At 39.3% G+C, this 14,463-nt stretch overlaps 1 protein-coding gene across 3 annotated transcripts in view; it reads left to right on the top strand.

The window, feature by feature from the left end:
• Positions 1-14,463, top strand: part of Stx11 (syntaxin 11) — a 46,484-nt gene that overhangs the window by 27,846 nt on the left and 4,175 nt on the right. The window lies entirely within an intron of this gene.

Here is a 14,463-nt window from a genome sequence, read left to right as displayed (position 1 = left end):
GAGGGGTTACTGTCTGCCAGGTTGGTCTGAGAGCTTCACGTGAATTACCTCACTTAATCTTCACCACCATGCTCTGAGGTGGGTATTTATACACAGAGAAGACCAGATTTAGAGAAGGTGGCGCACAAAGAAATGCGACCTAAGTTGAGGCTTGAAAAGCACAAATGTATTAGGAGTCACATTCTTCTGTTGGCAGCTGCCGGGATCCCTGAAACCAGCCAGGGAAGCCCAGGTGAGGCCCTGTAATGGGACAGGGTAGGGTCCAAATGTGGCTCCGTAAGCCTCCCCAGGCTGCATCAGTGACCACGCTCTTCTGCTTCCAAGTAGACTTGGAATTCTAGGCAGATCCCACAGCTCGGAAAACAAGTGTCCTGATTCCCTGTGACTTTCTGAAGGGTGAATGAGGCCCTAATCAACTTATGACATTCCTCATCCACCTAGTTCACATCCCCCTCATCTTTGTTCTTCATGGTGTGGTGGCAAGAAATTTCCATGGCCCAGTTTTTAATGGCAGGAGAGAGTCACGTGATCAGAAAGTCACACCGTGCCTGTCCTCTACTCTTTATTTGGGTGATCTAGCAACAGAATTGTGATACACTTGAACCTGCCCACCTCCTTTTCAAAGCTGGCTCTTCGAGTTCTCAGAACCTCTTATCAGACTGAACCTTGGCCAAGGTTAAAACTGCCAGGTATCCGGGTGCTGTCCTGACCCCACAGCTCAAGGATCCTGTGTAACACACTGCGCATCACACAATCTTTTCAGAGCCTTTTTGTGGAGACTGCTTGTGTGGGGGATCATCTTTATTTAGCATCCCCTCACCCCAGGCTGTTCATCATGACTGAGCACAATCCTTTAAAAAAAGGGGAGGGTGGGCTGGGGATATAGCTCACCTGGCAGAGTGCTTACCTTGCAAGCACAAGGCCCTGGGTTTAAATCCCCAGCACCACAAAAAAAAAAAAAAAAAAAAAAAAAGGAGGAGCTGTCCTCAGACATCTTAGGAAATGCATGCTTTAATAAAATGTATATGCTTCATATTAACTTTTGCATAGAATAGGAATAGAATATCATAAATGGATACTGAATTAAAATCAAGAGATATAATTTAGAGCATGATAATCAAGGAGGTAACATACATCATCAGGATAATTTGGCACTTGCCACTTATGTTTGTTTATTTGTTTAAATTGTAGCAATAAACTTTTGTTTTAAATGCATGAGAATTTACTTTCCAAAAATTATGATTTTTTTCCCATGATTCAAACTAGCTTCCTACTTTGTCTTTAAAGAATACATCTTATGGAGCACAAAGAAACCCAAAGAGGGTACATCATTGACTTTGTTAGCATAACAAATCATCCCAAAATAACAATTCATTATTTACCCTGAGATGATCCACATTAGGCATCTGTAGTAGTACCGGGCAGACAGCAAGCTTTGGGTCGTTCTTGTCCCAGCCTCAATTGGGTTCAGTCATAGTGCTGTGTTAGGGACTATTTTGGGACTGGCCTCTCTCCACATGGTTCTCATCCTCCAGGAACCTCACCTGAGCTTCCTCACAATGTTCCCAGTAATCAGAGGGGCCATCCCCCACGTGCTTATACTATTTAAGCAACTGCTTGCGTCATGTATGAGTTCTCCTGTCTTTTGAGGCAAAGCAAGTCTTGTGGCCAAATCAAAATTCAAAGAACACAGGAACAGACCCTGTTTTTTGATGGGAGGTATTGAAGTCCTCCCTTATCTGCAGATTTTCTTTCAATGGTTTTAGCTACTTATAATCAGTGTGGTCTAAAAATGTTATATGGAATATTCCAGAAAGAAACAATTCATTGGTTTTAAATAACTTTTATTATCCTCTATTGTTACAGTCGTTCTATTTCATTATTAGTTGCTATTGTTAATCTCTTCCTGTGCATCATTTACAAATTAAACTTCACCATATGTATGTACAAATAGGAAAAGACACAGCATATATTTGCTATGCTCTATGGTTTTAGCATCTGCAGAACAACTTAGAATGTATTGCCCACAGATAAGTTGGGGGGCTACTGTACTGCTAAGAATTTGTGGTCATGTATTTTATCAAGTATAGTCTGTGTTTGGTAAAAATTACATTTTTCCTGCAAGAAAAAAATGCTCATTCCCATCCTAAAATTTCTACAATCTCATGCGATTATGGCATTAGCCTCTAGATGCAGAGGGTTATTTATCTTGGGACTGCAGAAGATCTGGATATGGACAAGCCTCCTCAGATATGGCTCTTCAGATTTCTGATTCTGAGATCATACTCTAAAAAGGTAGGCTGTGTCCCCCAGGCACACCCAGAATTTAAGGAGACATAGGAAGGGATAAGCACAGCACACTCTCTGAAAGAGCAAACAAACAAAACAGGGATAGAATACACCGCGGGTCCCCAGCAGTTCTGTGCAGGTGCTGCCAGTTCCCCACTCCTCAGCCTAGAGAGGCCCCTTGATGAGGACCCAGCCCTGCTCCTCAGAAGTCACTCTTGGTTCAGGTTCTCTACAGCTCTTGACCCTGCCCTTTAAAACACCTTCCTCTCCCAGAAGAGATGGCTCGTTGTTTCCACACAACTTCCTAGACCTAGTTCCAGCTCAGAGCTAGGACCCAGAGGCCTCTTGAAAAGAGGGTCCCCAACTTTCTTTTAAGCCAAACTCTTGTTCTTGTCAGTAAAACTTTCAAAAACTTTGTAGATTGCTTATCTGATTAGAGTCCATGCCCCTAAAACCTCCACCTACAGATTTCTTTCAAGTCAGACCTCTCTCTCCTTTGGGCTGAGTGTCAAACTGCTATAAATCCTCAAGAGTCTTAGAGCCCCTTTTGTCTCCATGCAACCATCTGTGTTAAATTTTACAAAGGTTTCACTCTGAGGCTGATTCTTATTTTGAGACTCTTCCTGCTGAAGAGACTGGAGAGTTAAAATGACTTTATTTTTCCAATCTTAGGAGTTCTGGCTTCTCTCAATTTTCTCTAATGCTTACGAACTAGACAATTCAATTTTTAGTTCGTCTCTCTCTTGCAGAACCTTAAATGTAGCTAGAAGCACTCAATTAGCATTTTCAACAGTCTGGAGGTCTGTGCAGCTTGATCCAAGTTTCGCTCGATTTTTACACACTGCCGCAGGCGACAACGTTGCCAGTTGTTTCGCTCAACCACAGCACGGGCTGCCTTTGCCCTGGCTGCTCGAGTGTCTCCTCACCTCTTTCCCAGTCTTCTCCAACAGTGTGCATGCATCTTCCCAGTTTTTGCTGACAGTTTCCTTCCACATGTCACCAGCTGTCAGTGTCCAAAGCCAATGTTGAATGTCTTAGATCGTTTAGATGCCACTTCTAGATACCAGTTTCTGTATTGGTTAGCTTTTGCCACATTAAGAAGCTGCTACAAATCTTAGTGCCTTAAAAAAACACGTTTTGTGGTGGTGTGTGTGTATAATCCCAGTAGTCAGGAGACTGAGGCAGGAGGATCACAAGTTCAAAGTCAGCCTCAGCAACTGAGTGAGGCCTTTAAGCAACTTAACAAAACATAATAAAATATAAAAAGAGCTGGGCATATGCTCAGTGGTTAAGCGCCCCTGGGTTCAATCCCTGGTAACAAAACAAACAAATAAAAAATAAAAAATATTTTCTTCTTTCTCTCAGTGCTGTGTGGCACTGTGTTGGTCTCTCCTGCCCTTCCGCATGCTCAGTCATTTGGTGGACGTGCTGGGGGCTGTGCTCAGCTTGAATCCTGGACACAGCTGGGCCTCACCTTCCTGCAGGCTAGCCCAGTTCTTCATAGAACTGTATCAGGAGCAACCCTTCAACACAAGTGCTTCTCAAACCTCTGTTTGCATTATGAACCTATGATTGGTCAAAGCAAGTCCCACTCTCCTGGCCACCCTCAAATTCGGGAAGTTGAAAAATAGTCCTCACCTCTTGATCAGAGTTGCTGCAAAGATTGGATAGTAAAGCTTTTTCTTTCTTTTTCCTGTTTGAAAGATTTGTACATACTCACAAAGAGTATGTATAAATGGGTTGAGGGGAAGAACAGGGCCCAAGGGAACCAGCTCAAGGAAGTGGGATATAAACTTATGGTCATCACATAAATAAAGAGATGGACACAATCAAACCATCTCACGCCTTCCTGGTTTGTATACTACCTGAGTTTAATAACTGTCATTTATTGAAATCCCAGAACGTGCCATCCTCATGAAAATGTTTTATCCATATTCAAATTTTATTGCTATAAATGGAAATGTCTCTTCCATTATTCCCCAACTTAAAAGATTAATGAAAAGTCTAGACTGTTTTCACTAATAATCTTCTTCCCATCATTTTTTGTAGATTACTTAAATGTAATGAACTTCTCTTTCCACATTTTATAATCAAGGCACAGTGCAAGATGATCATAATTGTATTATTATTATTTTTTTTTTTTGCTTTGACCTTCTTTGATTTTATTCAGCTTGGTTATTGGGTTGATTGAGGAGAGAACACTAGTAAGTAGCCACCCTTCCCTGCCCCATTTCCATTCCAGTTGAGAAATAAGAAGGAAGAAGCAATTGGAGGCCAAGATGCCACTTCACTACTGATAGAGACAAGGCTGGCTCACATCTAGAAGTGTGCTTTAGATTCTGATCTCAAAATTCAGTGGACTTACCCTCCCCTAGGGGCTCTGGTCAGAGCTGACTTCTCCTACCCTTACCAGGAGTAGATCAGAGGAGAGCACAGGTTCTCTATGGTGACCACTTCCCAGAGAAAGAAGAAGCTGGCCTAACAGGGGCAGTTGTTCATAGATACATTCTGGAAATAATGAAGTTATGGCTCTTGGCAAAAAGATATATAGAGAGAGTTTCATGGGAAGGAAACACAGGGAGAACGTGACCGACACAATACACCCCCTCTCTTCACACAGCTACAGTGCAGGGTTGGTGGCAAGGACATGAACACGGGACCTGGAGCTATGTGAGCCTAAGTCCTAGGCTCTTACTTTCTTACTGAGTGAACTAGATAAAGAACCTAACTTTCTGGGACCCAGGTATAGTGCATTGAAAATCATGTTATCCTCCTTACAAGGTTATTATGAAGATTGTTGTTGGATTGTATATCAATTGTCCAGCCCCATGACTGTTCATAGTGGACATTCAGTGTGTCAATGAGGGTTTTTTGTTCCTTGCTTTAGGTAGCAGCTTGGTTCTTGAGGGTTGCTGGTCCACTCCAAACTCACCATTATTAAATACTTGGTCTAATATGTTAGCCTGCCCCAGTCTGTAAGGGGAATGAGAAGACTCAGTGGTGGTGTATGGAGAAAACTGAGGCAGTGCTGGACATTTTAACCCAGGGAGAGGGAAACATTTGAAAGCAAACAAAATTGTCTTACCTCCCAGTTCAAAGATGTTAATAATGATCATTAGAGTCGTCAATAAATTGTGTCCACTCTTTAAGGAAGCAATGAAGTATAAGAGATTTGAAGAGATTTGAGCTTTGAAGTAGGAAACCTCAGGAATTGTTTCTAAGGAAAAACCTCATGCATTGATTATGTTGGATAACCTCATGTAAAAATTATCAGCTAAAAATAATATTTGTTTTATTTTTGGAGAATTTAAGTGGAATGACCAGAATAGAGTAGCTAGATGAATTAGATTAATCTTAATGACAAGATTAGGTTAATGGCACGAAGACTTCATCTAACAGGAAGGGGAATAGAAAAAAGAATGTAAAATTTCCTTGGGATTTTCTTTACTGGTATTAAGGGTTAGAAAAGAAAAAGGATCGTTGATGATTCTGGACTCTCCATTGATTTCTTTTTTAAGAGATACTCTGAAATAGTTATGAAATACAGTGGCATGAGTTAAAAGTCTATAATTTTCAAACCGGAATCAAAATATATTCCCACCATTGTTTTTCCTACATAAATTTCTTCTATATTTTCCAACCATACTTTGCCTCAACTCCCAGAGCCAAAGCCAAATCATGGAAGACACAACTCTTTTTGTTTGCAAATACTAACATAAAAGGGGAAAAATGTAGATGGTTTGAGCCTTGACCCCCAAGTGTGTCTCTCTTTACTGTTTCCCTTAGAAAACTCATGTGCTCTATCACCTAACTCTAAAACTTCAATCTCCAAGTATCCATGCTTTCTTATTTCAGAATTATTTTGTGGGCTTTTGGAAAGTTGGTGATGTACTGCCCCATTGAGTGCCCAACAACTGAAATGTCGCAAGTTGAGAAAACTCCCAGATGAAGAAATTAGACCAGGGAAGAAAGTCTGTAATTCTGATGTGGAAAGCATTTTGATGTGCTAATCTGGATTAGGTTATTAGATGTTGCTAATTGTTCTGAATATAAAACTTCAGGGAACAAGTTCTCTTAAGATTAAAGATTTTAGAAACCTTTTGGGTGCCTTAGGAGAAAGAAGCTAGTGTGGTTTTTCTGGATTTCAGATGGACTCTTGAATCAGGCTTTTGGAATTCATATCTCAGCTCCACATTTATTAACTGTGTGACTTCAGGAAAATTGCTTATTGCACCCATTAGACTTCAAGTGACCTCAGCTGTAAATTGGGGATGATGCTAATACTTCATAGGGATAAATGAGTTACTATCTGCACATTGCTTAACACTGTTTTGCACTTTTCAAGTTCTTATGACATTAGCTATAGAGCAAAATTGTAAAATCTATACAGGGTAGCCACTTTGATGTAAGATGCATTTCTACAAAATGGATCTGAAGGCATGTGGCTAGAAGGGACAGCGCAGTTGTTCAATGGCAGTTTATTGGCTCTACATAATATACTGCTGACTCCTGCTCACAAACTGGCAGAAACGTCTGATTCTGGGAACTCAGAGGTAGAGATGTTAGGGAACATCAGTTAGCAGAGGTGGAAGACTGCTTTGAAGGACTCATTCTTGCTTTTTGCTCCAGTAAAAAGTTAAAAAGAGACAGTATATCTTCTAGTCTGACTTTTATAATCATAATCCATGTCAATTAACACTTTAAACTCTCAAATTATGCTTGAGTAAACCCTAAGAAAACATTAAATGTGTTTTTTTATTTGTTCTTTTTAGATATGCATGACCACAGAGTATATTTTTACATATTATATATACAAGGAGTATAACTTATTCTAATTAGGATCCCATTTTTGTGGTTATACACGATGTGGAGTTTCACTGAGATGTATTCATTCATATGTGAACATAGGAAAGTTATGTTGGATTCATTCTACTGTCTTTCCTATCCCCATCCTTCTCCCTTCCCTTTATTCCCCTTTATCTAATCAACTGAACTTTATTCCACACACACCACCACCCTGCTGCCTTTGTTGTGTGTTAGTATCCACATATCAGAGAAAACATTAGACTCTATGGTTTTTTTTTTTTTTTTTTTTTTGGAATTGACTTATTTCACTTAGCATGATTGTCTCCAGATTCATCCACTTTCCAACAAAAGTCATAGTCATTCTTCTTTATGGCTGAGTAATACTCCATTGTGTACAGGGACCACATATTCTTTATCCATTCATCTGTTGAAGGGTATCTAGGTTGTTTCCACTTCTTAGCTATTGGGAATTGAGCTGATTTAAACATTGATGTGGCCACCTCACTGTAGTATGCTGATTTTAAGTCCTTTGGGTATATGCCAAGGAGTGGGATAGCTGGGTCAATTGATAGTTTCATTCCAAGTGTTCTTAGGAATCTTCATACTGCTTTCCATAGTGGTTGCACCAATTTGCAGCCCCACCAGCAATGTATGAGTGTACCCCTTTCCCCACATCCTCACCAACATTAAGTGTGTTCTTACCCAATGAACTTTATGATCCAGCAAGAAAATAAGACTTTTTAGGAGCTCTTTTTTTTGGTCTTATGATCAAAGGACAATTTTTGCCTGTTAGGTCTAACTTTTTTTCTTTTTAAATCAAGGAACAGGGTGGAATACTGAGTTTTACTCAGTTGAGTGAAATTATTACCTATGGATCTGAACCAGCCTGCTGGGAAGAGTGCACTTATTGTCTGTTGGGTGTCACCGTGGTGCATGCTAAAAAGTAACTGTTAGTTACTGTGACACGAAATCTACGGAATTTCCCATTCCCTACCAGATACTGTGGTGGGGCTGGTTGGACAGGAGTAGTGATTGAAAAATGTTATACGGAGTGACCACAAGGGGCCACGCAGGTTGTGATCTCTCCTAGGAGGGAAAGGTTGGCAATTCATACCATGCTCTGCTCACCAGGCAGATGCCCTGGTGCAGGTTGCAGCCACCCAAAAAAGGGGTATTTTTGTTGTTTTCACGGGAATATTATATAAGCCTTGCACACAAAGGTTTGCAGAGGCCCCTATGGGTCGGGGGTAGACCTGCTGATTTATAATAATCATTCTCTTTTAACAATACCTTAAAATTATTATAAAAGGTCCCTAAGAAACACATATCCTGGAATCTGAAGATCATAACATGAATAGTGTAGGAAGGTGTTCATTTGGAGCATCCATCTGGGGAGCAAGATCTGTGTTGCTTCATATATTGCCCAATACCATATGCAGAGAACACGCACACATGTGGATATATGGGTGTCTAAATGTGCACTTCAGTTCCTGTTGAAACAAGCATCCTAAATTTTTGGAACCTAAAGCAAAATAAAGTCTAAAATATTTCTTTATCATAAATACAGAAAGAAAGGACTCTACATGCTTTGGGATTTTCCCCCTCCTGCAAACTACAAATTAATCTCTGAAACAAACCTGGCATGATTTGATTTGAGCCTTGCTGTGCTTTGCATTGTATAGCCACGTATCTGAAGTTTCTCACTACGTATAAAATACTTGAATAAATTGCTGTGGAACAAGGAAAACTTCCTTTTTTTTTTGGTATTAGGCAAATTTTACTTAATGTGTATGTTAGTTTACTAGGGCTACCATAACAAAGTACCACAGACTGGGGGCTTAAACAATGAAATTTATTTTCTCATAGTTCTGGAGGTTGGAAATTCAAGGTCAAGTTTCTGTCAGGGTTGACTTCTCAGATCTCGCTCCATGGTTTACAAATGGTCTCTTTTCCCTGTCTTCTCGTGGTCCTTCCTCTCTGTGTATATATCTGTCCAAATTTCCGCTTCTTTTGAGACATAGTCATAATATGCTGGGCCTATTCTAAAACCGCATTTTAACTGAATGGGGACCTTCTGGCCAAGTTCAGTCACGTATGAGATAAGAGGCTTAGGCCTTATACATATGAATTGGGGAGGGGGGGTGCATGGAGTAAAAAGACACATTTTAGCACACAACAAGGTATAAACAATTTTTTTTTCATTTCTCTCTGTGTTTGTTTTGACTTGTTCTGGTTTTTTGTTCATTTGTTTTTGGAAGTACTGAGATCAAATTCAGGGCCTCTGGTAGGGTGAGCGCTGGCTTACAGAGCTGCAACCCTAGCATTGAGCAGTTTTTCTTGTTCCTCTAGAGTAAGTAGGCACAAAGTGTCTCCTTTACAATCAGAAATAACACTGTACACAGTGTTTGTAAGTGACTTCCTTAGGGACAAGCTGGCAACAATGGCCTTCATGTAGTTCTCTGTGGCATCCTGGGTATTTATTACTTTGTAGTTATCACCCCCATTCATTGATCTTGGGAGGTAGGTAGAAACTTCTTTACGAATCTTTTCTTCCTGATATGAAAGAAAATGTCAAGACTGAGTTTAGCTCAATGGTAGAGAGTTTGCCTAGCATGCATGAAGCCCTGGGTTCCGTCCCCAGCAACACACACACACTCAAAAAAGTCAAGATTTTATGTGCTAAGGATAGTAGTTTCTTCCTGGCAGAATCTAGATCCCAAGATTCTAGGCCAGTATATTTCCTAATAGGGTTCTCATCCATCGTTTTTCACTGGGATGCCAGTAGGGAACTTATTCAGATGCTAATAATGAATAATAGTAAAGCCCTACCTTTGATTGTGTTCATAGTTCCCTTTGGTCAGCATCCAGAATAATTACAATTGTCTACTCAAAAACAAAGAGGTTGGGCAGAGCATGGTGGCCCACACCTGTAATCCCAGTGGCTTGGGAGGCTGAAGCAGGAGGATTGTGGATCTGGCTCAGAGCTTAAGCTTCCCTGGGTTCAATCCCTGGTACAAAACAAAAGAACACAAAGAGGTTGGAACAAACTCTCTTTAACATTCTTGGTTACTCTCCCTTTTGGACTTTAGATTGTCTTCATGACTCACTAGACTGAAGGTGAGATCTCTAATCCAGCCTGTGTCCATCCCAAGGAGCCAGGAGAAAGTGCTCATGAAAGCCACTTGTTTTGGGGTGGGGGGGAATGGTCCTGTCCCTTTGTTTTCCTGTTGATTCTCTGCTCATTAAGATTGCCCCTGACCTGGGGACTATTAAAGTTCTCCATAAATGCATGATGTTTAGGATTAAGGTTTGCCATAATAGGTATCTGTGGAATGGATCGGATGGGTATTAGAATCACCTGGAGATCATCCTGGACCTACTGAAGCAGGAGCACTGGTGACATAGACATCTGCCACCTTTGAAGCTCTTCAGGTGACTGCTGCTAAAACCGAAAGCCACTTAGCTATGATCGTCCCTTTGTTCCTTTGTTTTCTCTTACATAAAATTTTATTGCTCAATGAAAGAAGGCTTAAGTAATGCTATCTTCCTTCCCTATTGGATCTCGTTTTCAAGATAGATTATGTGTGCCTAAAAAGAAAATTAGAAAGCAGAAGTAGATTTAGTAGTTGGCTCTAAATTTCCCTTTGTGTTCTTCACCTCCACCGTGAAGCAAAACAGGACTTGTTTTAGCAACTGTATGAAGACAGTTCACCGAAGTCTATTACATCATCTTTTACCACAGTGAGACAGGCAGGCCATGGGAGTCATTTGTTTTTCTTTGACATTTACCATAGTTTTCTTTCTAGTATCTCTCAATACAAATCAAGCTCCTAGATATGAACATTATTGTGATGTTCTTTTTGTGCCCACTTGTTTGTTTGTATGAAGTTCAGCAAGGTTTATATTTCTAACCTTTGGGAGACAGTCTCAGAAATGGCAGTTGACTTTTAGTTGACATATCTGTTGTAGCTTTCCTTTTGTTTGCTCCCTGGCAACCAGGAGACCTTCTACATGTGTGAGACCCACTTGCTTGGGGCTGGGTTGGGCCGGGCCAGGAAGGGTGGGTGGGAAGGCAACAGGAAGGCCTCCTTCCGTCCTGCACCTCCCCAGAGGATCTTCACATCCCCTGGACCCTCCTCTCTCCTTACAGTTCATGGACTTGAGCCTTCAGATGAGCCTAATCTTCATCTGATTGAGGACTCAGCCATGGTGGGATTGTTAGGTCCTAGAAAGTCATGACTGACTGCCCCGAACATTTTCCAGGAATGCTTCCTGTATGATTTGAACTGTGCTTTGCTCTTTGTAATGTGAATGAGATGATTTCCCCACTTTGCTTTTTCATGGCTTTAGAAGAGCAATAGAGAGCACAGGACCTGTCAAGGACCAGTGGGATAGCTACAGACAGATCTCTAGGGTTCTGGTGTGCATCTCTGTCCTTTCACCATCTGTCATCTATTCTTACCTTGTTGGTCAAAATGTATCCATTCCATTCCCTCCCCCGGATGCATAGTAGATGGTATTGGATGCTAACTTAAGCAGATGGGTTCAGCTCAACTCCATGCTAGCCAGACAATATTCGTTTCCAGGTACCATACGGTGTAGACCTGATTGTAATGCATACACCTCAAAAAAGGAGTTAAGGATTTAACTTTTAAACAGTTAGCACTTCTAGTTTTATGGGGTTATACCTAATTATGAAATCTTCATGGACATAAGACTTTTGGAAGTACAGAAAAGCACCAGGAAATAATTGAAATCACTTAAAATTCTGCAATGCAAAGAAAATTGCTATTAACATTTTGATGTGTATTATTTAACACTTTATTTCAGAATACATGTGTAGGAGTGCTCCACATTCTGTTTACCTTCTTTTCTGCCTAAGAGAGTATTTTTGCTTTCCATGTCATTAGCTAGCCTTCTAAATTCTACAATTCACATAGCAGTCTCATTATTGTGCATTTGAATCTTTTTTTTTAATTTCTGTAAAACAATATGATGATAAACATGTTTATAGCTGTGAGCATCACACTTTTTGCATACATCCTTAGTGTAAATGTACATAGGTCAAAGCAAATAAACACATTCACAGCTTTCGGAACATATTGCTAAACTGTCCTCCAGGAAGTTTCTGTCAATTTACCTTCCTGTCTGCATGTTTTTGAGAGTTCCCAGAATCCTTACCCATTAAAAAAAAAAAAAAAAAAAAATATATATATATATATATATATATATATATATATATATATATTAATTTAAAAAATTCCTGCCAATTTGGTGGGGGAAAAAGTAAAAGAAAAAAAAGCTATTTAATTTGTATTTCCTGTTTAATAGTGAAGTTCTTTATGAACACATTGTTATACATTTGCTAAAGATATTTTTGTGTATAGTGGTAACTGTCCTGGGGCCTGATTGTTCATTTACTGGTGACTTGGGATAGATTCCTGAATCTTCTGATGTTCACACTGACTCTGACCTACTTCATAGAGTTTGCATGAAGACTGAAGAAGGTATCACATGAAAAGTAAGCACCCAGTCCGTATCAGCTACACTTATGTTCTCTGTCATTTACATTTCTTCCTAAAATTAGATGTATTTTAATTGTCTTTGGGCAAGTGCTTGGTATCTCAGGACTTGCTGTTGTTGTTAGTTTTTAAAAATATGTACTCTAGGGGCTGGTGTTAGGGCTCAGTGGTAGAGTGCTTGCCTAGCATGTGTGAGGCAGTGGGTTTGATTCTCAGCACCACATGTAAATAAATGAATAAAATAAAGGTACATCAACAACTAAAAAATTTTTTTAAAAATATGTACTCTGCATTTCAAAAAGCTAGAAGGAAGGATTTTGAAAGTTTTCACCATAAAAGAAATGATAAAGGATTAAAGAGATACACATGCTTAAACTCTTAAACTGATTGAAATGTTATCTAATGTATCAATTTAAAATAAATTTAAAAAATAATTTTAGGTGGGTTAAGTAACCTAACCCATTATCTGCCAGATATTATAATTTCCTTCTAAATTCTGGTTTGTGTTTAAATTTTGTTCCAAGTATAAACAAAATGTGATATATATATATATATATATATTTACACACACACACATATGTGTATATACACATACATATGTATATACATGTAATGGAGTTCTATTCAGTCATAAAGAAAAGTGAACTTTTCATTTACAAGATGAAACTGGAGACCATTATTTTAAGTGAAATAAGCCAAACTCAGAAAGTCAAGGGTCCTGTTTTCTCTCATATGTGGGAGCTTGAGAGGAAAAAGGAAAAGAAAGATGGCAGGGATCTCATGAAAATCTAACGGAAATCAGTAGAGGAAAGGGACCCGGGGTGGGAGATGGTAGGGGAAGTGCTGTGAATGATATTGGCCAGATTACATTGTTATACTGTGTGCATGTATGAATATGTAACAACAAATCCCATCAATGTGTACAACTATAATACACCAATAAAAAAAATGTGGAAAGAGAGAAGATTTTTTGTTCCAAGTGAGAAATACTTTAATAACAAGACATTCAGGCCAGAAGAAGGCATAGTGTTGATCCAGGCTGGGTCTTTTTTCTGCCTCTCAATCAGACTGAAATGAGAGTTGCTCTCCTCATCATTGAAATGGTCTGGCATTGATTTTATTCACCAGATAGCAGAAATGGCATTTTAAGCAGGAAATTTGTGTTACATTAAAAATCACTATCATAGAATAACATTTCTGCTTAATTTATGTAAATAATGATCATGGTAGATGGAAGGCTGTGGTTACCAAGTCACCAGTTTCCATTTACCACTAAATCTAGCTTGTCAGCATTCCATTAGAGGTGTTATATAAAATTGATTACCTCAGCTTGAAAGAAGCTTTTAATTTGAGATCAAAATTGCTGAAAGATTGTACAGCCATTAAGCACTAGTATTTTCCCCCTTTTTTCTGCAAATTATATAGTAAGAGAATCTTTTTAGCAATGAAATCTCACGTATGAGGGCAAAATATCTCCTACTTTGGCATATACACACGGTACTAAAAATGAAAGTTTGTCACTTCGCTGGAAAAATATGCATACAGAGAACATCATTTTGCCTTGCTAAGCAGGGAAATGATCAGAACTGCCCTTACAAAAACAGAAATTCTGCTTGAGCTTCCAACTTGTTACAAAAAACTATTAAAAGTGGGCAAATATTACTGCATGATGTATAAATGGAGAGTGTGTTATATTATTGCTGCAAGGCTATGTATGATTGAAATTTCCATATAAAAAGTTTTTTTAAAACCAGTTTCGTTAATCATGTTTACCATTAGGGAATTAGGGGATGATATTGGGGAGAAAGGTAAGAAAATGTCAACATTTTTTTTTTTTTTTTTTTTT

Source organism: Sciurus carolinensis, chromosome 7, assembly GCF_902686445.1.
Source record: "Sciurus carolinensis chromosome 7, mSciCar1.2, whole genome shotgun sequence".
NCBI classification, from domain to species: domain Eukaryota; kingdom Metazoa; phylum Chordata; class Mammalia; order Rodentia; family Sciuridae; genus Sciurus; species Sciurus carolinensis.
The sequence above is the reverse complement of the archived record's forward strand: the minus strand, read 5'-3'. Positions and strand labels throughout refer to the sequence as shown.